This window comes from Equus asinus, chromosome 20 (genome assembly GCF_041296235.1).
Source record: "Equus asinus isolate D_3611 breed Donkey chromosome 20, EquAss-T2T_v2, whole genome shotgun sequence".
NCBI classification, from domain to species: domain Eukaryota; kingdom Metazoa; phylum Chordata; class Mammalia; order Perissodactyla; family Equidae; genus Equus; species Equus asinus.
This window is the reverse complement of record NC_091809.1, coordinates 15,225,450-15,245,945: the sequence shown is the minus strand read 5'-3', so window position 1 is coordinate 15,245,945 and position 20,496 is coordinate 15,225,450. Positions and strand designations below refer to the sequence as shown.

At 62.9% G+C, this 20,496-nt stretch overlaps 1 protein-coding gene across 1 annotated transcript in view; it reads left to right on the top strand.

The window, feature by feature from the left end:
• Positions 1 to 874: 874 nt before the first annotated feature.
• PTPRS (protein tyrosine phosphatase receptor type S) overlaps positions 875 to 20,496 on the top strand; it is a 92,604-nt gene continuing 72,982 nt past the window's right edge. The window contains exon 1 of the mRNA XM_070491775.1: positions 875 to 1,051. The gene's annotated coding sequence lies outside the window, so the exon portion shown is untranslated. The remainder of the gene's footprint in view (positions 1,052 to 20,496) is intronic.

The window sequence follows — 20,496 nt, the reverse complement described above, 5'->3', positions numbered from 1 at the left end:
CGGATGGGAAACTGAGACCCAGAGAGGCAAACACATTTTGCCAGAGGAAAAACCGAGGCTCGGGGCCCCACACGGTAAGTCAGCGTCTGATCTGGGATCCCACGCGGTTCGTCCAGACTCCAGGGCAGCAGGGGATGGTCATCAGGTGGCACGTTTGTAAAGCGCTTACTCTGCCGAAAACAGTCCTTCATTCATTCCTTCAATCATTCAATCAATCCACGGGGATCCTCAGGCCCCATGGAGTCACCTCCTAGAGTGACCAGAATAAAAACAGGATGACGGGATAGAGAATGGAGCGTGGGGCGGCTCTGATGGCCGTCACCAAGGAGGGCGTCTCCAAGGAGCTGTCGTTTGAGCAAAAATCAGAAAGAAAAGGGAAAGATCTTGGGGGGAACATGATTCCGGGTGATGGAACAGCACTGAGTCAAGAATGCGCAGGCTGGAGGAACCGCAAGGAGCGGGCTTGGCTGGAGCACGGAGACCGGGGGCAGAGCGACGGGTGTGAAAGCAGAAAGTGGAGGCTGGATTGTTCTCGAAGGACACTAGGGAGCCACGGCAGAGTTGAGAGCACAGCAAGCACCACGGCCTTGCCGCCACGCGCCCCGGATCTCGCGCGCACACCCGCGGTCGCCGGGGTCCCTAGCGCTGCGCCCGCCGCCCACGTGCCCCGCGCAGCCCAGCGCAGCCCCGCGCCCCACGTGCTCCCGCGGCCCTTTAAACGCCCCCCCGGGGCCACGTGACCGCGCCGCGCCGCCCGATTGGCCGGAGGGGGCGTGGCGGCGGCGCGGCTGCGCAGTGACGCGCGCCGGCCGGCCCCGCCCCGTGCCCCGCCCCCGGCCGGCGGCGCTGGCGGAAGGGTGACGTCACCGGCTGGGGAGGGGGGCGCGCGAGCCGGCGCGAGGGGAGCGCGAGCCGCAGTGAGTGTCCTCGCCCGGCAGCCCGGCGGCCCGGCCGGCGCGCGCACGCCGCGAGCCCCGGCGCTCGGATCCCATGCCCCGGCCAGGATGTGAAGCGGGGCCGAGCCGGGGAGCCCAGCGCAGCCCGCCTCCAGGTACCCGGGGAGGGCGCCTCCGGGATTCGATGGATGCGAGAAGGATGCAGGCGCTCCAGCGGGGGGTCTCGGAGCAGCCGAGTGGGCAGCGCGCCGGCTTTGTGCCGGGGAAGCTGCACGGCCATTGTGCGCCGAGGATGCCCCGCTGCAGCCGGCTGCATGCCCGGCCAGCTGCGGCCGAACAATGCCCCCCCCCCACCCCCCACCCAGGGGCTGGGCCCCGGCGCGCTGGGGGGCCGCGGGGAGGGCTCGGCGGGCGGGCAGGGCGGGGGGCTGCAGCGGCGGGGAGGGGGCTGGGCTGGACTCGCCCGGAGCGCGGCGTTGGAAGCTGCCCAGCGCCGCCGGCTGCACCACCCCGGGCTGCGGGCGGGGCGGAGGCGCGGAGGGGGGACGCGCGCGTGTGCCGGCCGGGGTCCCCTCTGTCTCCGAGACCCAGGGGGCGCTGTGCTGGAGGCGCCCCGGAGTGGAGACCAGCCCGGGACGGGTGGCTCCGGGTGGAGCGAGGGGGATCGGCCGGTGCGCGCGGGGCGGTTGCCGTGCCCGCCGCTTTCGCTCTCCAGTCCCCCTCCCCCCGGAGACCCCCCGACTCAACGCCGTGTCCCCCAAGCGCCCTCCCGGCCTCGTCTATCCCTTGGGGTGGGGGGCGCCCCTCCAGCACCCTGGCCTTGCCCCACCCTGCTGCGGCCCCGGCGCCCCCTCCCAGCCCCCCGGGCGGGGCGAGGCTCAGCCCCCAGCCCCTGGGACTCCGGCGGCCGGGCGCGCGCGTCGGGCACCCGACTCCCTTCGGCGCTGGGGACCCCGTGGGGATCCCAGGAGAGGGGAAGCCGCCCCTCGAGCCGCCAGCCCCGCGGGTTTTGCGCGCCCCGGGAGCCCCCTCGGGGGTTGGGGGTAGTGGTGACGTCATCCCGGGGGCGGAGCCGCTGGAACCGGGTTAAAAGGGGCGCGGGGGGGGGGGCGTGCCCTGAGGAGAGCCCCCCGAGTTGGAGTGCCCGTGCCCTGGGCACGAGGGTTTCGGCCAGGCTGCGACCAAGTTCACTCCTCCTTGTGGAAATCTCTCCCCAATTTGAGATCACCCCTTGGACACTCCCCCTCCCCCACCCCCCCACGAAAAGCCCCTAGGTCCCCTTCGGCTGCTTTCTCTCCAAAATTCTCAATACGGGGAGCCCACCGCGAACTGGAATCTTTTTTTCAGCCACACCCCCCCAAATCTGGAGCCGCCTCCTTCGTGATGCTCGCACCCCCCATTTCAGATCCTCCTCGAGGAGCCCCGTAAATGTGCAGATTTTGAAAATACACCCCCCCCTTCTGCGACCCTTCCTCAAATTCGGCCATCCCCTTGAGACCTCGTCCCCCAGTTAGGAAATCTCCCAGCGCCTCCCTGTGGGGGACACTCCCTTCCCCCTCCTGGGCTCAGCTGGGATTCCCCTGCCCCCCTCCTCCCCATCTCCATGGGGGGAAGTCCCCGTTCTGAGCGTGGGGCCCTTCTGCCTCCCGCCGAACCCCTGTAAAAGCAGCGAGGCCAACGCGGCCGGGGAAGGCGGGTGTCCGAGGGGGTCCAGGCTGGGCGTTAGGACTCTAAGAAGCAGGGACAAAGCTGCAGGGTCCCAAGGACGGGGGCCCACCCGCTCTGGGCCCCCCAGCCGCCTCCCCGCGGACTCTGGCTGCTGGGGTTCTGGCCATCCCTCCGGGTTGCCCATCACTGCTGTCCTTGGGGTGCAGGGGGCCAGGGCCCCTCTGCTTCGGGGCGCTCTGCCTTGCCCTCCAGCTGCCGTCTGCCTGCGCCCCGACTCCTCTGATGCCAGCCCCGCCGGCTGAGCTTTTATTAATGGCTGAGGGACTCGGTGGATCCTGCCATTTGCATAGCTCCCCTCCCCCTCCCAGGGTCCCCTTCCTTTGTGCCCCCCCCCCCACCAATCCTCGCGCCTTCTGTCCCTCAGTCTCTTTTTCCTCTGCCAGCTGATACTTTGGCTGCGGAAGGCAGGCAGCTGGGGCTGGGGGCGGCTGCTTTCGTTCGGCCCCCCAATCCCAGAGCCCGCCCACTCGGGCCCGGGTCTCCAGCTGGACCCCCTTGTTCCCCTCCCTGCAGTGCCCTTCGCTGGGCATCCCTTGCTGCCCGCCGTCTGGCCGTGTCCCTGATCTTCCTGCCCCGTTCCCGGGGGCCCCGGGGGGCACTTTCACCATGACGGTGCACTTTTGTGTGGGGCCCCGGCCCCCCTAGCCCCCTGGGGGCTGCCACCCGCTGCCATCGCCTGGAGAGTTGGTATAATTGGGCTCAGGGAAACAAAACGTCGCGGGAGACCCGGCCTGCCGGTGAGCTCATGAGCTTTCCTATTCCTGCCATCCCGCCCGGCAGATGACATCGGCCCCCCCAGGGGGTGACGGGGCCGGTGCTGTCATTGTCAGTGGCTTTCCCCTGGAGGCGATGGCCTGGCCCACTCCCCACCCGCTGCGGGAGACGGGGGAGGAGGGGTCATTCTGGTGTGGCGGGGCGTGGCCCCGGAGGGTGCTGCTGGGGTGGCAGCTGGACTCCCAGGGGGTCCCCCCTCCTCTACGATCCCTGAGCTGGGCTGTGGGGGGACGGGGGACAGAGAGAGGGGCGCTGAGAGCCGGCACGGACATCATCGTCGCCCACTGCCTGCGCTTCTCTTTGCATCCCCTCGGAGCATCCGAGCGTCTTTCTTTTTTCCCTGCTTCCCGGGGGATTCCTGGCGTCTTCCCACGTCCATGGGCCCCACTCGGAGACACGCGGTGTTTTTCTCCCAACACGGGGACGGTGGCTCTGGGCCGAGTTGTCGGGAGCGGATGAAGGGAGGGGAAGCCGGTTGTCAGGGACGTCGTGGTGGTGGCGTCTGGGTGGACACTCCTGGAGCTGGCGCCATCCACCCGTTTTCTTCTTCACGGGGTGGTGCAGACCGTGCGGCTCTGCCCGGCCTTCCCCAGACCTGGGGCCGGTCCAGGAGACGGATCCACCTCCGCTCTGCCTGAGGCTTTCTGGGCGGTGACTCAGTTTCCCCTTCCGCCTTGGGATTGGCACTCAGCTGTGTTTCACAGGTGCGGGAGCCCGGCTGTCCCCTCCACCTGCCGCCTCCGGGAGACCTGTGGCTTCACTGACTGTCCCAGCGGCCGCGTGGCCCGAACGATGGTCAGTGAGGTGGCCAGCGAGGGACGGGCGGGGACCGTGTGAGTCCGGGGCGGTGGGGGGGGGGGGTGTCGCCACGTGGCCCCTGGTTCACCGGCTTCCTTTGACTTCAGTTCAGCCGCCGTGCGTGGGGGGAGCGGAGGGGGGGCGTCAAGAGAGTTCAGGATGGGGAAGGAAAACCCTAAAAATAAAGACGGATATATATAAACCCAGCGGGTTTGGGGGATAATTGACAAAGCTTAGTGTTTTCGGCGGAGAGCGGCTACCCCCGCTGCATCGGGCTCCATTTGTGGAGCCAGCGGAAGGTTCTGGGAGGCGCAGTGGGCTTGGCGGGCGCGTTGCGGCCGTGGCTCCTGCCTGGGGGGGCTTGTGCTTCTGCAGGGAGGCAGGGGTGCTGAGACCCCGGGGTCCCCGGCTTTCCTCCGCACGGGGATGGGCGTCTCGGTTCCCGGAATTTGCAAGGAGGACGCCCCTCCCGGGCGATCGGTGCGAGTTGTCCTTGCTCTGTCCTTCCCCGCAGCCCGAGATGTCCGGGCCGGGGTGTTTGGGGAGACCCCAGCTGCCTGCCGGGCAGAGCGGCTCGCTGGGGACGGGAGGGGACAACGACATGAAGGCATAACCGGGGGGGGGCCCGTGCAGGCTCCACGTGCCCAGCCGGCGGAACCGCCGCAGGTCTGTGGACAAAGTCACGCCACCGCCCAGGTCGGGGAGAATGTGGGTTCTGGGGCTCCCCAGACGCATCGTCAGTTTTGTCTTCTTCCCACCTTCCCTGGGTCTGGAACCAGAAAGCTACCGGCTTGCAAGTCAGGGAAGATGGGATCCTGCACGGGGAGTTGGGGTTCAAGTGCATGTTGCCCCGTCCTCCGGAGCAGCCCAGAGACAGACAGATCTGAGCTCTGAGATGCACAGCAAGTGGGGACACCTGGGTGTTCTATTCTCGGGTCCCGTTTGCACCCTCTCCGACCCTCTAGCAGCTCAAGGCGGTGGAGTGGAGTACGTGGGGTGTTTTTTTCTCCCTTTTCTCTTTTATCTTTAAGGAAAGAAAAGACACTCAAAAAAAAAAAAAAAAGGAAAAAAAGAGAACCGTGGCGTACCATTTCTGTCTCTTCTCTGGCTGATATTTCAGAAGTGTTGGGGGGGGTGCGTGGGGAATATGAAAAATCAATTGGCTCACACTTGTGCAATGGCGAAAATTAACAAGCGGGCGGGAGTGACTCACGGATGGGGCCTTGACTTTCGAGTCGAGTTGCTTTATTTTCATCTCTCTTTTTCCCCCTCCTCTGGGGAGCCCTCCCTGGAGCCGGTGAGCCTGGCCGGGCTGGACCTGGGGGTCGGCGCTGTTCTGGGCTGGCCGCGGACGGAGTCCCCTCTTCGGTCCTCAGGGTCCCGCAGAGGCCAACGGGACCCCGTGTCTGAAAAGACACCTGGGTTTGGTTCTGGTTCCCGTGGATCCCACCCCGGTGGGGGGCTCTGAGCTCACATTTCTGGGTCTTGAGGACCCTGTCCCCCCCACACGCCTTCACTGGGGCTGCATGGTGAACATCGTTTTTCTGAAGGGGCAAATTTTGTCCACAGCCCCCTGGGGCAGCCCACGACTGTTTGTTTTTTGAAATCATTGATGTGAGCACCGTCAGGCGTCTTCTGTCCTCTTACTGGGGGAACGGAAAATCCTAATTTTCCTCCGCATTCTCTCCTTCCTCTCTCCCCGGCTGCAGCCCCAGAGGCCTGGGACCCCCTGAGGGCGGCGGGCCAGGCGGTGAGGGGCCCCTGGAACCTGCTCGCTGATGTCCCTGTCGCGTGGGGAGTTGGGCGCTGGTGGAAATTCGGGGGTGCTGGGGAGGCGAGGTCGCCGCATCTGTGTGTGTATAATTTAATGCCGCTTATAATTAACCCCGCTGTCAGCAAACGAGGGGATGTCGGCGATGAGAATAGCTGCTCCGGCTTATTTTGGCGTTGGCACCCAGGCCTGGCCCTCTGCTGAGTAAATTAGGAGCATCCTCATCGCCGTTGGACGGCACACCCCCTGCGGGTGCCGTTCGAAGACAGGGAAACTGAGGCACAGAGAGGGCGTCTTCCTGGCCTGGAGTCACACAGCCCCTAAGTGACAGAACGGGAAATCTCACTCAGGGCCAACGATGCCAGAATCTGAAGTCTTGACCCCTAGGGAGGAGGCCGGGGGGGTCTGCCCAGTTGCTAAAGACATCATTTTGATGCTGGGGACCCCTGAGAGTCACTGTGGCAACTCTGGGGCTCCCAGCTGCCGTCCTCAGAAGAAGCTGGACCGAGGCTTCCTGGCGTTCAAATCCCGGCTCGGCCACTCGCTGGCTGTGTGACCTGGGGCAGATTCCCCAACTTCTCTGTGCTCCCATTTTCTCATCTGCAGAACGGAGAGTAATAGTGCCCCCCGCTCCCAGTTGTCGGGAGGATAAAATGTGTTCATGCGGGTGAAGCGACGTGTTGGTGCCTCGAGGACCTGCCCGGCGGGGCCTCCCCGGCAGCCCCCACCCCCGGCCCCCTCCGCGGGGTCCAGCACGGCCGGCAGAGATGGCAGGATGACTCAGCCGCCGCAAACTGGGGCGTTCCCCGTCGCTGGCTGCTCAATCAAGGCCGCCCCACTTCTGCGGCAGGACCGGGCCAGGCGCCTGGCGGGATCCGAGCCGCGGGAGGCCAGTGGGGGAGGGCAGGCGGCTGCCGTGGAAGGTTCCAGGCGCCCCCGAGACCCCGGGCGGTGGCCCCTGAATTCGCGGTGGGTTCGAGTGAGCACGAGGTGGGAGGTCTCAGCTTGGCGGCCCCCGTGGGGCGCTCAGAAGACGGGTCAGTCAATGAGCTTGGCGAGCGGGCGTCTGTCCGTTCGTCCGTCCTCCGATTCATTCATTCGGTCATCCGTAGGTGTCGAGTCCTGGCTGCCGGCGACCCCGAGAACCGGCCTATGGGTTCGGGGTCCAGCTCTGTGGCTTGCCAGCCGTGGGGACTCGGGCCAGCTCCGTAGCCGCCCTGTGCCTCAGTTTCCCCATCTGTGAAATGGGTGCCATGGCATCGCCTCACTCACAGTTGAGGGGTGTGTGGGTTAATACACGCCTGGCAGGCGGGCGGCGCCATGTACGTTCTTTTCCTTCCTTTTTTTTTTTTAAATAAGAGAAAATCAGAATGAAATTTGGGGATCTAGCAGAGAACCAGGCGGACGCGGACCTGCCGTCTCTGGGGGGAGTCGGTACGTGAATAAGCAAGAAAAACTCGGTGGGTTCTGCTGAGACCAAAAATTTGGTGGCGGCCAGCGGTCACTCAGCCACTGTTTTGACTGGGGGACAGGAGGGCCTTTCCGAGGAGAGACAGGTGGATGGGTATGGGGACAGCAAGTGCAAGGGGTGGAGGGGCGCAGCCGCTGTGTGGCAGGAGGTGAGGGGGAGCAGGATCGGGTGGAGGAGTGAGTGGGCTGGGGCAGACCCTACGGGGTCCCCAAAGCCCCCCAGGGCTTGGATGCAAATGTCGTTGCCCATGGGTACCTGGGAGCTCGGGAAACAGCTCTTGGAACAGCAGCCAGGCTGAGGCCCAGAGAGGGAGAGGAGCTTGCCCAAGGCCACACAGCCAGCCACACCTGCCTGCCCCCCGGGCTGGTCCCCTCACACCAGTCCAGAGGGGGAAACTGAGGCAGGAAGAGGTGGGAGGAACATCCTTATCAAACCCCGGTGCCCACAGGGGCCACACGGGGGGTGCTGATGGGTGGCGTGCGCCCCGGATGGCTCCACAGCCGGACGGGCCGGGTTTTCGTAGAAAAACCAGCAATCTCGATTTTCCGTGAAATTGCCCTATTTTACATCCTCAGGTCTTTCTTTTCCTTAAAACGTGTCCATTTGCCGGTCGTGGGACCTGGAACACCTCACTCGCCGGCCCCGAGACTCAGTTTCCCAGGCTGTAAAATGGGTTGAAGAATTGCAGCCACCCCGGGGTGTGAGGGGGGGTTCCTCAGCGGCATCGACACGAGAACCAGCCGGGAGGGCCGAGCGCGGGGCCCAGGCGGCACGCGCTCCCTCCACGTCGGCCCTGATTCCATTAATATCGGTCATCATGATAAACTTGACTCAAATTAAATGCTGCGGCGAAGGCGGCCGGCGCGTCCCGCGGGGCCGGGCTGGGAACCACGTGCCGGCTGCAGGACCGTCCCTCGCCCGCCCGTCTTTTCCGGAAACGTCCCCAGCTGCTCCCGGGGCTGGGGCGTCAGGTCCCCAGCCGCATGTGGGGGCGATTTTGCTCCCCGGGGGGACGCCGGGCCATGTCTGGGGGCGTCTGTGGGTGTCACACTGGGGGTGCTCCTGGCATGGAGCAAACGGGGGAGCCAGTGATGCTGCTCAGCCCCCCACGGGGGACGATTGGGCCCTAAATGTCAGCGGTGCTGAGATTCAGAAACCCCGGATTTGTGCTCAGACCTGTGGCGGTGAGAGAAATCAGGCTGCGGGCGGTTGGCTCGGCCGTGAACGCCCACCTCCCGCACTCGCTCCCCTAGTCGAGCTGGACTAGGACGCGGAGGTGACACCCTGGTTCCTGAGATGGGCCCACCCCCACCCCCGGCCGTGTGAGGCGACCCCTAATTCCACGCCCCCAGCCTCCGTCTTCTCATCCGTGAGATGGGGACACATCTTGCCAGCTGCGTCCTTGGGGGTTAAACGGCGTCCCATCGTGGGGGCCGAGTGACTGTCCTCCCGCCTCCCATCTTCCCGAACAATAAGGGGACACGGGGAGGGGGCCCCAAACCTGCACTTGCCCGGAAAACCACCGCAAACAGGAAATAACCTAAGCAGTCATTTTTTTTTTTTTGAGGAAGATTGGCCCTGAGCTAACATCTGCTGCCAATCCTCCTCTTTTTGCTGAGGAAGACTGGCCCTGAGCTCACATCCGTGCCCATCTTCCTCTACTTTCTATGTGGGACGCCCACCACAGCATGGCTTGATAAGCAGTGCCATGTCCACACCCGGGATCTGAACTGGCGAACCCCGGGCCGCCGGGAAGCGGAACGTGCGAACTTAACTGCCGCGCCACCGGGCCGGCCCCCTCAGCAGACACGGAGTCCCCGTGTCCTGGAGGCTGCCCCGCGGGCCTGGCCCAGCCTCCGGCTTCCCTTGGCATTTTTACATCTTGCAGATGGGGAAACTGAGGCACAGAGTGGGGACGAGAAACTGGACCGATCGGAGCCTTTTTTGGGGGCGGCCTGTCCACCTGCAGGCGAACCGAGGGGCCCTTTCTGTGCTCGTGGAGTGTCTGCACCGCTTTCGTGCTCTGCTCTGGCTTTCTGGAAATTCTTGCTGATTTTTGCGCGAGGGGCCCCCGAGGTGTCGTCCACCGGCCCTGCAATTATGTAGCGGGTTCATGTAGCAACTGTGTAGCGGGGCAGCTGGTCCCATCGGGGCCGGGAGCAGCGGGAGGGACCTTGTTGTTGTTGGCCCGTCCGCGTTGAAGATCTGTTTCTGCCTCTTACGAGCTGTGTGACTTCAGGGAAGTTGCTTGGCTTCTCTGGTGGCATGCCCACTCTCCCCTCTGCCAGCCCCCCCCACCCCCCCGCCGCCTGTCCACCCACTTGTTCTGCACCAGCCACACTGACCCGCTTCTGCTCCCACCTCCAGCCTTGGTTCACGCTGTTCCTTCTTCCAGGAGCCCCATTTCGGGCAAGGAGATGGGTCCCAAGTGCTGTGTGACTTCAGCCACTCGCTCGCCCTCTCTGAGCCTCTGCACGTCTGAGGTCTCTGCCCAGAGAGGGTGAGGAGTGGCTGCGGAGAGCCAGCTGCCCTGAGGAGGGGCTCAGGGAACCCCAAAACAGCCCCTGAGGGCTCCAGTCTCCCGGGAGACAGCGAGGAGCGCCGAGGAGGCGGGACTTGGTGCCTGGGACCGGGGCCAGGTGGTTTCTGGACTCCGCCAGTCCTGATGCTCCTTCGAGAGCAGAGACGTCTCCGAGGAGCCCCCCAGGGACGGCTGGCCCGGGCTTTCTTTGGGGGGGATCGAATGTGGCATTTTGAGTCTTGACCAGTGGATTTGGCTGCCCGGGCCTCAGTTTCCCCACCTGTCAAACATCTGCCTGAGGCCCCCCCACTGCGGTGCCAGGAACCAATGGCAGGCCTGGCTGATGCTGTGATTGACAGCTGCCCTGGGACCCCCTGAGCTGCGGGGGGGGGGGGGGGGGGGACTGAGTCACGCCAGCATGGCCAGAACCCTCGGCAGGCATGGGGGGTCCTCAATGGCAGGCGCATCGAGGTCTCTGGACTCGCCGTCCAGTGCTCCCCCCGATGGCTGCCCCGTCCTCCTCTCCTGACCCCGTAGTTTTTAATTCTTTGCGCTTCTTCTCGTGTAAAACTCGAAAGAGAAAACCGCGTCCCCCTCCCGCGAATGGGACCCTGGGGCGCCCGTGACGCCAGGAGGCGGACCCTTGAGAGAGAAACACGACGGGAGAAAGAGAGAGGCGGGCGGATCAGGCCGCTGTCGCTGTCGCCGCGGGCTCCCGGCAGAGGTGGGGCCGCCGAGGCGTCAAAGCCGCGTGAGCACCCACCCGAGCCGTCCAGCCTCCAGGAGGCCTCGAACGCCGAGCACAGGGCGCCCGGATTTTCCCGTCGGCGGCTGAGCGTTGCTCCCCAGCGGCCCGGGGAGAAGCCTGTTCGTCCCTGGATTCAATTAATGAGCCTGTTAAAAACTATTTATTTTCCCTGACAGTTGTTTACCGAGGAGACGGCGATGGATCGGCCGGGCAGTCTCACCCTCCTCCCCGGGCCGGAGGCGGGATGTGGGGTGCTGGGGCCTCGGGCGGGCACTTAGGGAGCGCCGACCGCCATGGGGGCCTGCCTTCCGGGGCCCCCCTCCTCCAGGGCCGTTGAACCCTGTGACTTGTCTGTGCACATGGCCACCTGGTGAAAACCACATTTCCCCGTGTCCCGTGCAGCCGTCTGTGCTTTATGACTCGATTCTGAACAATGGGATAAATGGACAGGATTTCCTGGAAACGCCTTCCAAAAGAGGTAGTGCATGTTCCCTTCGACCCCCAGCTGGAATAGGGAGGTGATGGCAGGCGCTCAGGCGGCCGGTTTGGACCACGAGGCAGATATTGTGGCTAAGAATGAGAGATCCGAGAGATGGAAGGAGCCCGGGCCCTGGTGATTGTGGGGCGGGCATAATCGCCCCAAAAGGCCAACCTGGGAGCTTCCTTTACGTGAAGAGAGAAATTATGCCTCTTGTGAGCTTTTCGGGCACCCGCAGCCCAACGTGACCCTAACAGTGGCAGGACGTGAGCCTCAGGACCCGACGCTTTCCCTCTCTCCTTCAGTTCTCTGCCCGTTTTTAAGCGGGGCTTCCCCGGACCTCCCTGTCAAGATTTGCAAAACGCCCATTTGCCAATAATCACGACGTCCGAATTATTATCCCGCGTAACAAGGATTCGCAAAGTGCGCCTCTTCGCCCAGCCACCCGGCCTTCCCTTCCCTGCTCTGCTTTTACTCGAAGCGCCTGTCACCACGTCCATGTCGTGTGCAGCCGGCTCGTCATCTGCCTCCCGCCCTGGTGGGGACTCCCCCTCCCCCGGGGGGAGGCGTTTCTGCCCACATTGTGGCCGCTGCAGCGCCTGCGCACAGTAGGGCTCCGGGCACAGGTTTTGCACAAACAGGGAAGAAAAGAAAGGATGGGGGCCTGGCTGGTGGCGGCCCCGGGCGGGTGGCTCAGGCTGTCCCGTCGTCCCCTGTCCTCCCCCCCCGCCCGTCGGCCCGGCCGGGCTGCCCGAGTCGGTCCCCGCGGCTGCTCCTGATCCTCCCTCTCGCCCCCGTGTTCTCACCTCGGCCTCCAGAAATAGCCGCTTTAGACCAGCCGCGTCCCCACGTTCGTTCCGGGGCCTCTGCCTGCCCACGGCCGCGACGCTGCGCTGACGGGCGGCCTCCCGAGCGCCGTGGGGTGTTAAAAATACCGCTGGTGTTCGGTGTCCCCCCTCCTGTCGTGCCTGAAGCCGCCCAGCCACCCGCGGGCGACGCCCCTCGTTGAGACGTCATGCTGTGTCCCCGCGGACCCTCTGCTGGTGGGGAAGCCCTGGGTTTGAGTCCCAGAGCCACCTCTTGCTGGCTGTGTGACCTTGGGTGGGTGGCGGAACTTCTCTGAGCCTCAGTTTACCTGTCTGGAAATGGGACACATGGGGGCTTGGTCTGGGGGTGGAACTTCTCTGAGCCTCAGTTTACCCATCTGGAAATGGGACACCTGAGGGTTTTCCACTCAGGGCGGAGCATACAGTGGGGGCTCTCGAGGGGTGAGCCGACCTCGAGACAGCCCTCAGGGACTCGGTTTTCCTGACCCTTAAAATGGGCCCGTGTCGCTGGACTGTCCGTCAGGAGGCGGCCGGGAGCTGAGGCACGTCCCTCCGTGGGCCGAGGACACTGCAAACGCCCCGTCAAAGTGACAGGCTTTTTCCTGCCACGTTTTATTCTCGTCGTGTATGGAGACTGTAGATTAAGGGTGAAGATCTGGACTCCAGGACTGGATGGCCTGGGTTCAAGTTCAGCTCTAATCCTCTTTTTTTTTTTTTTTTTTTTTTTGCTGAGGAAGACTGGCCCTGAGCTCACATCCATGCCCATCTTCCTCTATTTTTTATGTGGGATGCTACCACGGCATGGCTGCACGAGCTGTGTGTGGGTCCACACCCGTGACCTGATCTGAACCCTGGGCTGACTCTAATCCTCATTTGCTGTGACTCACCTGTCCCAGCCTCAGTTTCCCCATCTGTAAAACAGGCTAACGAGGACCCCACCCTCCCTGGGGACGCCCTTAGACCGGTGCTGGGCTTGGAGTGAGGGCGACAGGTGCCCGTAAATAATACGACGTTGATTCACTTGTTATTTATCTCCCTTTTCCCGGGCCGGCGAGCTGGACGCTGCTGGAGTCGATCTGTTTGTTTGGCTTGAGGTCGAGGTCGCGGCTCAGCCTCCCCCGCGGCTGGGATTAAGCCGCCGGACGGACACGCCCGGCCCAGGCCGCAGGCCCCGCGGTGGCCGCCCCCACTTCCTGCGGTGGCTCAGCAGGTGTCGGCTCGGCCGGGGCTGGAGGCTCAGGAAGGGGCAGAGGGCAGAGTCGGGGGCGTCAGGAACGGGGACAGGAAGGGCCGGGTGGGGGGCACACACACTTCCCCCGAGTCTGTGCCTCCGGTCAGCTGGTGGGTTTCTGGACACCTACTGTGTGCCAGGTGGGGGTCGGGGGGGGAAGCGCCTGCCTCCTGGGGTCACATTCTGATGGGGAGACACGTGTCACGTGGAGCGAGGAGAGACAGCGACACGGGAGCAAAGGGAGCTGGGGGGGAGGGACGAGGTGGTCATTTTACACGGGGTCGTAGGGACGGCTCCAGTGAAGAGGGGACAGTGACTAAAGCTCCGATGGAGGCATATGGGGGGGTAGAATGTTCCAGGCGGAGGGCACAGCCCGTGCAAAGGCCCTGGGGCAGGCGTGTGGGAGGAACAGGAGGAGGCCGTGTGGCTGGAGCAGAGGGAGGAGGGGGAGAGAGGGAGGAGGGAGGGCAGGGAGGGGACGGGGCAGGTCGTGCAGGGCCTGGGGGGCTGCGGGGAGGACTCAGCTTCTCCCCCCAGGGAGGGGAGCCTGGAGGGCTGCGGGCGGAGGAGGCAGGACTGACTCAGGGGCTCCCAGGCACCCTCTGGTGGGGGCTGCGGGGAGGACAGACTGGGGGTGAGATGGGGAGCCAGGAGCCAGGGCGGAGGGGACAGCACTGGTCCAGGGGGCAATGCTGGGCCAGAGTTTGAGGACGGACTTTCTGTACACTTTTGTGGGTTTAATTTTTGCAGCAGCTCTGAGGGAGAAGGGGCTCCTAGGCCCACTTTACGGATGAGGGGAAACTGAGGCTCAGAGAAGTCAAGTCATCTGCCCAGCGTCACACAGCAGGCTATTGCATGGTGGCGGGACAGCTGGCTGGGCCTGACCGGGGTATGGCCTGCGCCCCGAGCCCCTAACGGCCATCGCTTCTTCTCAGTTTGCAGAATGACCACATGCATTTAAAGGCTCATGTGAGTTTGGATTCTCTTAGTCGGGGTGTTGGCCGGGGTCCCTGCCCGGCCCCATTTGTGCCGTCAGCCTCCTGGACCAGTGGGAGGCTGGGGGTTCCGTTGAGCTGGATTCCAATTCTGCCCTCGCCTCTTGCTAAGCTGTGTGACTTTGTGGCCGTCGCCCAACCTCTCTGAACTCTCATTTCCTGTAAAATTGAACTCGGCTGTTTGTTCGTTCATCCCAGTAATAGTTTTTTGAGCGCCTGCCGTGCGCCAGGCAGCTTTAGACAGAGCGGTTACTCCTGCCTTGATTGCTGGGCTCCCAAAGTGTCGGTCGACAAACCACAGTGTTCGGGCCACACGAGGGTGGGTGGGAGCCTCAGCCGTTGGCACCTTCTGTGGATCCCCTGTGAGTGGGTGTCGGCGGCTCGGAGGGAAATCCCGGGGCAGCCGCCCGTGGGAGACTCGAGGCCTGCCAGCCCCGGGGCCAGTGCCGTGTGCAAAACCCCCAAACCGTGTTCAAAGCCCCCAGATCAACAAGTCTGGGGTGCAAAGCAATTCGGAGGAACTGGCATCAGAACACAGAGGAGTTTTGGGGAACTTTGAACCACATCCTTCACTTCCGCGTTCCCCGTTCGGACCCCGTTCAGGAGAGAAAAGTGACCAAAATCTGTGTCCCGAGAAGTCTGTCAACTAACCCTTCCTTCTTGGGGATAAAAAAGTCCCGTCCGGCTTAATGGGAAGCATTTTTTCTCTCTTCTCAATGTGTCAGATAACGTCGCATCTTAAACTCAGCGAAATGTGGAAATTGCCCGACTTTGAACCCGGGACGAGGAAGAAGGAGGGAGGACGAGAGGCTCGGGGAGGGCGCGATGGGAGGGGAAGTCAGGGAGGGCCTCCTGGAGGAGGTGGCCGCTGGTCTAAGCTGTGGAGGCCGAGTCAGAGTTAACTGGCCAGAGAGGGGAGGGAAGGGTGTTCTGGGCGTAGGGAACACCGTGGCCAGACCTCCCGCACAAGGTCGCCGTGAGGCCTCGAGGTGAAGTGTTGTCTAATCAGGTGTCTTGCGCTGGGCGCTGCCCTCAGTCCCAGATCTGGGTGATGCCACGTGGGTGTTGCTTTCCTGCGACCGTGTTTGGAAACCCCTGACACCCAGAGGTTTGGGTCTGTCCCAATTCCTTCGACAAGTTGTCGTTTCGTACCCTCAGCTCCCTGCCCGGCTCCTAATGAGGCTCCGTCCTCTGGCGCACAGTGGGCCTGCAGCTCAAAAGGCGGAGAAACCCAAAGCCAACTGACTTTAGTAAAAAAAAAAAAAATGCGGATGCCTTGCTTGGCTCGTGTAACTAGGAAGGCGGGTGTTAGAATAGACCAGCTTCAGGCACGGCTTGATCCAGGGGCTCAAACAAGGAGCATTTAACAGATGGAAAAAAGCAGACCCTGAGGTGGCACAGCCAGGAGGAGGTTAAGCCACGATTCAGACCCGAGTTGCTCTGAATCTAAAATCTGTGTTTTCAGAAAGTTGTCCCAGGCCAGGGGGCGATGACTCCATCTTGCAGATGGGGAAACTGAGGTTTGTAGGTGGGACATGACTTGCTTAAGGTCACACAGTAAGCAAAGAGCGGAGCCTGGGACCAAACTCACATCAGACCCGGGGTCTTGGACCCCACACTGTACAGTCTCTAAACACAGGTGGAATGGTGGGTTGGTCCAACTGAGGCAGACAAGGAGAGCAGGTTTGCCAGGAGCCCCGTAGACCTTGGGGGCCTCCTCCGGCCCCCGACCCCGGACGGTCGGGACGTTCCCCTCGTTCTTGATGAACACGTCGCGGGGAGGTCCCCACGGCCAGGCCTGCCCGTCTCCGTCGCATGGGCTGCTCGAACCCTCGCCACCTCTCCCCCACGAGTGTTGTCCGACTGCTCGATAGCTCCTGCCGTCTCCACCCGGGCACCGCCCTGCCTCTGCTCCCTCCGCCCTTGGGGCCTCCCTGTGGCGTTTATTGGGCACCTGCTGTGTACCAGGCATTGAGGTTGAGTACTGCTGGGCTTTGTCCCCACATCTCCCCCTCTGCCCCCTCTGTGCTGTGTGACCCTGAGCGAGTGGCCTGACCTCTCTGAGACCCCATTTTCTCATCTGTAAAATGGAGAGAACTAGGTGCGATCCGAAGCGTAAAGTGCTTTGAACCGTGCCTAGCGCACAGTAGGTGGACCTAAAATAGGAGCAATTACCGTTGTTATCGCTACAATCCTTTTAGCATCAGCACATATAGGTCTGTTGTCCTCTTCTCCCCACATTTTACACCTGCTGTTTCGCGTCACACTGTTTTGCTAATGGACTCGTACGTACTGAGCTGTCGCCTCCTTTTTCTGGGCTGCATACTATGCCATCGGTGTGCCCAGCCCTGTCCTGATGGTTGTGCCCGTCATCTCTGCCCTTTGCTCCCCCACGAGATGGCACAATGCTCAATCACACACAAGCTCCGAGCGTGAGCGTGAGGTTCCATGCAGAATGCACGTTTTAGCATTCGCTGGGTCTCGCCCCGTCACCCAACAGAGAGTGTTTCCGGTCTCTGCTCCCGCTGCCTGCGAGCGAGCGAGTGAACTCAGGCTTCCCCTGAACAGCTTTGTGGGGCCGGAATTTTTTCTTTTCCTCGGCTGCTCCCACCCGGCCAGTTACAGGAGCCCCCCCCTATCCCAACACCCCACCCCAGGGGGTGGTTTCAGATCTAAAATCTTCTTTCCGACTCCAGGAAAAGCTGCCTAGTGTTGCGAAAACAACCATAGAGCCTTTTCTGGGCCCAAGACCCTGCTGGGGGTCTGGAGAGTCATCACTGACTTTTATTGAGTACCTGCTGTGTACTGGGCCCTGATCTGGGTGCTGGGAACAGAGTGGTGAAGAAGACAGAGGAAAGAGCCCCGCCCTTGTGGAGGGGAACAGGGAGCCCACTACACAAATAAGTAGATTGAGTATTTATTAAGTGCCTACTGAATGCCATGCCTTTAAGGAAAATGAAGGCTCAGAGAGGGGTAGGTGAGAAGGAGGGGCTGTTTTAGCCATGAAATCAGGGCAGGCGTCTCTGAGGAGGTGACATTTCAGTAAAGACCAGCAGGCGGTGAGGGAATGGGCTGTGTGGAGATCTCGGGGGGAAGTTCCTGGCTGGGGGAACAGCCCGTGCAAAGGCCCTGGGGCAGGATGGTGCCTGGCGTGTGGCTGGAGCAGAGGGAGGAGGGGGAGAGAGGGAAGGGGGAGGGCAGGGAGGGGACCAGGGTGGGGGTGACCGGGAGAGAGGTGAGTGGCCTGGCCCCGCGGGGGGCGCAGGATGTGGTTGAGAGGAATCCAGGGTGGCTCCTAGAAGGATGGGAGGGGTGGGCGCGGGAACCCCCCCTGATTCCCAGGAGGCCCAAGGGCCAGTTGTCCCTGGAGGTGCCCCGGCGGGCCTCCTGGAGGCGGTGGCTCCTAAGCGAGCCTGAGGATGTGACCTGGGGCTGGTGTTCCTGCTCTGAACGAGCCGTTGGCCCTGGGCATGTCTGCTTCTCAGCCTCAGTTTCCCCATCTGCACGGTGGAGAAACCGACTGAAGGCAGCGGGATGGATTCCTAGGGACAAAGCCTTCGGCGGCCCCCCCTGGGGCTCTTGGGGCAGAAATTCCACGATTCTCCCAGAAGCCTCCAGTTTGGGGTACGGAAGGGGCCTGGTTTACACACCAGAAACCAGAGAGGTTAAGGCCACACAGCACGTGGCCCACCCTGCGCCTCCCCCTTCTCTGCGGGGCTGCAGCCCCAGCTCTTGGTGGTTTCCAGGCCCCCCTGGGCTCCCACGGTTTCCAGGCCGCCCCTTGGCTCCCACTCAGCACCCACCTCCGCCTCCAGGCGCTCTGGGCTCAGAGCCCGGGCCGGGCGGGCGTGCGGGCAGGGGGGCTTGGTGGGGACCCCCCGCCTTACGCCCAGAGCGCCCTCTGCCCCCGCCCCGCCCCCAGGTTCCCACACAGGCGAGAGGGAGGGAAATTATATACACATGCGAACGAGTAAAAATTAGTTTAGGATCCCGGCCAAGACCCGCTTGTGCTTGGCCGGGCATTGTGGGTAATTCGTCCCGATCACCATAAAGCCGGGGGCTGCCTGACGGGCGGCTGCGAGGCTTTTGTTTAAGATTCTGATGAATATGTCATCGCTCCGCCCGTCTGGAGCCCCAGGTTTTCCCCAACCCACGCGGCCGGGGGACCCCCACCCACCCGGGGACCCCCACCCACCCTGCCCGGTCCCCAGGAGGGGTGTCCACAAGCTGCTGCCCAAGGGGTGGCCATCTGGGAGAAACTTGGCTTGGCATTCGATGCCCACCGCCGTCCCCAGCCATCCCAGAGCTTGTCACGCGGCCCCAGCCCCGCGCCCAGTTCCCCGAGTCCTTCATTCATCCACACAACACGCACTGATGGGGCTCCAGCTGTTTGCTTGGCCCCACGTGGGTGCTGGGGATGCAGCGGACACACGGACAGGCGTTTGTTTAGATTTAGCAGAAGGCTGGAGAGTAGATCTTGTCAGCCCTGCGGCTGCACCGTCTCCGTCCACACGACTTGACTCTGCCGTCGCAACGTGAAAGCAGCCGGACACGACACGCGATTGAGCGGCCGTGGCCGTGTGCCGATAAAGCTTTATTCACACAAACAGCCGGGGGGCCGGATTTGGCCCCCGGGTTGGCGTTGGCCCCTGCCCGGTATTGGCGCCTTTTGGGCGGTGACAGAAATATTCTCTACCCGGCTTTCTAGTAAAGTGGCCACGAGCCACGCGAGCCGTGGGGCGTTTGGACGGTGGCCGGTGCGTCCGAGGACTCGAATTTTTAATTTTTTGCCGTTTAAGTGTAAACAGCCCTGCGGGGCTTGTGGCTGCTGCTTCGCACCGTGTGGTTAATCTGGAGATCGCATCTTTTAAATGCTGTTCTGTACTTTGGTGTGTTTTTTTTCCGGCTTAAAAATATAGTATCTGGGGGCCAGCCTGGTGGCGCAGGGGTTAAGTTCCCACGTTCTGCTTTGGCGGCCCGGGTTCTGCCGGTTCGGATCCTGGGTGCGGACATGGCACCGCTTGGCACGCCATGCTGTGGTAGGCGTCCCACATGTAAAGTAGAGGAAGATGGGCACGGATGTGAGCTCAGGGCCAATCTTCCTCAAGAAAAAAAAAGTATCTGAAAAGTAATTTCATGATTGTACATCGGCTTGTGCACGTTCCTTTCAGAGCTGCAATGCTAATTCCACGACACTCAGACACGCTGATCTTTTGTGCGTTGTTTGGTTCTTTGCGCCGTTAAATAGGTAACCGATCCCCCAGTGATGGGCACTTAGGTTGTTCTGCTCTGAGGACCTTCTACACATGGCATTTTGTGGGATAAACTCCTAAAGTCGGTGTCGGAGGCTGGAAGGGGCCGTGCAGACGCCGCCTCCCCCCCCCCCCCCGACTCCTCAGCATCGAGCAAGAGAGGAAAAGATTGAGGCAAAAAACGGAGCCAACCTGGGTGCCCATCGCCGGGGGATTGTGATAAACCCGAGCGGCCTCGGCGTGGACGCTTCTGCGGGTGGCGGACAGAGTCTGGGCCGCGGGTGCTCTGGATACAATGTCGCGAGAAAAAGATGCAACTTGGGGAAAGGATACAAATGGGCTGACACGGTTTCCCTTCAAAAGATCTCTCTGGGTTCTGGTGTCGCGTGTGGCCCGTCACCACCCGGGAAAGACGGTGCACAGGTTGGCGCCGCCGAGCTCGCTTCTAACGGCGGATCCGAGGGACGCTCCCGTCCTCCCGTCCACGAGCGCTCGGCCCGCTGCGGGCGTCAGAGGTCAGAGCTGGGTGACGTCGCTCTGGGGGGGGAATTCGGAGAAGAGGACCGAGTGCCCGGAGCCGGAGGCGGAGTTTCACCCGGGAATCGGAAAACATCACGGAAAAGGCAATGATGGGACAAAAAGGGGGAAAGGAGGGAGCTGGGGGGTTCAGAGGGAACAGCATTCCTGGTGGAGGAACAGAGAGGGCGAGGGCCTCCCAGGACGGGGCTGAGCCCAGGCCGCCGTCACCGTCATCGTCACCGTCCCCGCCCGCGTCCCCTGCATCACGGCTCCCAGGGAGCAAGCGGAGGGCGGCTGCTGGGGATTAATTAATAATTCGAATAGTTAATACTTTTGGGAGCCGGTGGCCCCTGGCCGTGCACAGACGGGCGAGTCACACGCCGGCTGGGTTTGAGATGCTCTGAATTCCGGGACCCGGGGACCTCCGGGTGAGGCAGGCGGGCGAGGGCTGGGGAGGGGAAACTGAGGCCCGGATTCGTGGTGCGGG